The sequence below is a fragment of the Mus caroli genome, chromosome 10, assembly GCF_900094665.2.
Source record: "Mus caroli chromosome 10, CAROLI_EIJ_v1.1, whole genome shotgun sequence".
Lineage (NCBI taxonomy): Eukaryota > Metazoa > Chordata > Mammalia > Rodentia > Muridae > Mus > Mus caroli.
In genome coordinates this window covers 41,076,731-41,080,444 of record NC_034579.1, presented here as the reverse complement: position 1 = coordinate 41,080,444, position 3,714 = coordinate 41,076,731, and positions in this window count along the sequence as shown.

The window sequence follows — 3,714 nt, the reverse complement described above, 5'->3', positions numbered from 1 at the left end:
TGGACACTGTACCCCTTCTTAGAATTGGGAACAAAACACCCATGAAAGGAGTTACAGAGACAAAGTTTGGAACTGTGACGAAAGGATGGACCATCTAGAGACTGCTCTATTGTTGGAAACAGCACCTACATAACTCACTGAACATGAAGAAGTTGAGCTGGTGCCTACTTAGAACCTTGTTCCCTACAGAATAGTATTCATGGTGTTGGAAGGTGCTCTTCACACTAACAAAGGACAAAGGTAACCACCAACCCAACTACAAACTCTGCAATCTACAATCTGACCTGACCTGACCACAGGATATGCTGGTACAGTGGTGGCACAAAAGTTGTGGGAGTTAGCAACCCCTTCTGATTGGATTTAAGGCCCATTCCATGAGACTTAACCCATCACTGAGACTGCTCAGGTAGCCAAAACCTGAGACTAGAAACTAGGGAAAAACTAAATACTATTATTCTGCTAAAGGAGCATAGCAATCAAATGATCCCTAATAATATTCTGCTACACTCGTGGATCGCTGCCTTGCTCACACATCAGCAACGAAGCTTCTTCCTACAGTAGATGGGAGCACAGAGACTCACAACTGGACAATGTGCAGAGAGTTTTAGAACTTGAAACATTCAGTCCTAAATGGGATAACTTTATCAAACCCCTCCTCTCAGGCCTCAAGGATGAGAGCACAGGAGGAGGTAGGAAGATTGGAAGAGTCAGAGACGACGGATGGCACCAAGTAAACGATGTCTTTTAGACACCTCAGGACTGATGTTTATGACCTCACAGACTGTGGCAGCAGTATATATGGCTAGTACAGGCTCAAGCCAGAAGGGGTCCCAGTGCGGGGGGTGGGGGGGAGCGGAGGTGGACACGAGCTCTCATCTCAAACCAAGAAGCTATCTCCCATTGACAGCCATTTGCCAAAGAAAAATTAGTTTTCTCCAATGAGAGTCTCACTAGGGGGTGTTAACCATGCTCATTGGTAGACCACACACCCCACAAGTAGACAGCCAACACAAAATAAACTCAAAAGTACTTTTGTGGACTATTTGTTTCATATGACTTTGTTTGGGCATGGCTTTTGTCATACTGTTCTTTGTTTGTATACTACAGTTTCCAATTTTGTTCATAGGCTGTGTGTGTGTGTGTGTGTATTTCTTGTGCATTGCCTTTATTTTCTTAGTTTGATTTGTTTCAAGTATTTGCTTGCATGTTTGAGAGAGAGAGAAAGAGAGAGAGAGATTGATTCTGTTTGAAAAACATATCTAGCCCAGTACTGGGAAGAAAAGGTGGACACTAAAGTCCCACTCACAACCAAGAAAGCTATTTGCAATTGATGTCATCTACAAAGGGGTAATCTTTTTTTTTTTCAAAGAAATATAACAAGGTATTTATATATCCTCTCCCTCCCCACTGCAGGGCAGGTCTTATGCTCAGAAGTACTTGGTCACCACCAACAACAACAACAAAATGGATTCCATGCTTTTTTTGCATTTATTTATACATTAATTTTTATTAATTATATAATATATCATATACAAATTATGCATTTTCATAATGTCTTTTTCCATTAACTAATTTATTTATTCATTTACATCGTGATCAATGCACCTTTTCAAGTCTCCCCCCCTCACAGAGCATGGAGTCCCTCACCATCCCTTTCTACTCTGAGAGAGTGGGCTCCTTCTGCCACTATCCCTCCAACCTGGTGCATTAAGTCTCTGCAGGGCCCTTTCGGTCAGCGCCAGCTCCGGGTCACCTTGGGCACAAACTTGGTGGACTGTCCCATGGTCCCCAGAGGACTCCCCATGCAATCTTAGGAACACAGGTGAGTGGAACACAACATCTGTTCCAAATCAATCTTGATGGGCCTGTGACAGCAGGAGCAAGGACACAGGAGCCCTGCCTGACCAGCGACAAGAGTTCCTCCTGATTGATGCTGGTATACCTTGGTTTCAAACACACCAGACAGCCCCGTGGTCCCCAGAGGAGACACCACTTCCAGGCGCTGTAACACGCCCAGGATCTTAGGATTCCGGGATCCCAGGATAACAGGAGCTTGGTCACACCAGGATCTCTGGGTCTCAGAGGAAGCTTGACTGCCAAGAACTCTGACACACCCAGAATCTCAGGTTCACAGGAGCCCAGAATCACAGGATCACAGAGAAAGCTGGACTCTGAGGAGTTCTGACTCAACCGGGATTGAAGGAAAGACAGCCTGCAATCAGATATATTGAGGGCAGCAAGCACTTGAGATAATCAGATGACAGGAGGAAAGCATAAGAACAGAAGCAACAGAAACCAAGGTTACTTGGTATCATAAGAACCAAACTCTCCCACCATAGCAAGCCCAGGATACAACATCACACCAGAAAAATGGATCTAAAAATCACTTCTCATGATGATGATGGAGAACTTTAAGAAGGAAATAAATAACTCCCTTAAAGAAATACAAGAGGCCCGCTCTGGGTCACCTTGAGCACAAGTCTGTACCACGGTTCCCCAGAGGACTCTCCACATGATCTTTGGATCACTGCTGAGTGGAACACAACATCAGTTCCAATCCAATCATGCAGGACCTGAGCCAGCAGCAGGGGAACAGAAAACCTGCTTAACCAGGGGCACAAGTCCCCTCCTGCAGGCACCAGCTCCAGGTCACTTTGGGTATGAATCAGAGGACACCACCAAGGTTCCCAGAAGACTCTCCATGCAATCTTAGGATCAGTGGAACACAACATCTCTTCCAAACTAATTGTGTCGGGCCTGTCACAGCAGGAGCAAGGACATAGGAGCCCTGCCTGAACAGAGGCTCGGGTTCCTTCTGATCTGAATTGGTTTACCTTGGTTTCAAACAGACCAACAGCTCCACGGTCCTCAGAAAGGACACCACTTCCAGACACGCCCAGGATCTTACCATAACAGGATCCCAGGATAACAGGAGCTTGGTCACACCAGGATTTCAGGCTCTCAGAGGAAGCTTGACTGCCAAGAACTCTGACACCCAGAATCTTGGGTTCACAGGAGCCTGCAATCAAAGGATCACAGAGAAAGCTGTACTCTGAGGAGTCCTGAATCAACTGGGTTTATAGGAAGGATAGGCTCCAATCAGATATACTGAGGGCAGCAAGCACTTGAGATAATCAGATGGCAAGAGGCAAGCGTAAGAATAGCAGCAACAGAAACCAAGGTTACTTGGCATCATCAGAAACAAATTCTCCCACCATTGCAAGTCCAGAATACACCATCACACCAGAAAAGCAAGACATGAATCTAAAATTACTTCTCATGATGATTATAAAGGACTAAAGAGGGAAATACAGGAAACACAGGTAAACACTAGAAGCCCTTAAAGAGAAAACACAAAAATCCCTTAGAGAGTTACAGGAAAACACTACCAAACAGGTGAAAGAATTGAACAAAACCATCGAGGACCTAAAATTGGAAGTAGAAACAATAAAGAAATCACAAAGGGAGACAACTATGGAGATAGGAATCCTAGGAAAGAAATCAGGAAGCATAGATGCAAGCATCAGCAACAGAATACAAGAAATGGAAGAGACAATCTCAGGTGCAGAAGATTCCTTGAAAACATGGACACAACAATTAAAGAAAATGCAAAATACAAAAAGATTCTAAATCAAATTATCCAGGAAATCCAGGACACAATGAGAAGAACAAACCTAAGAATAATAGGTATAGATGAGAATGAAGATTTTCAAC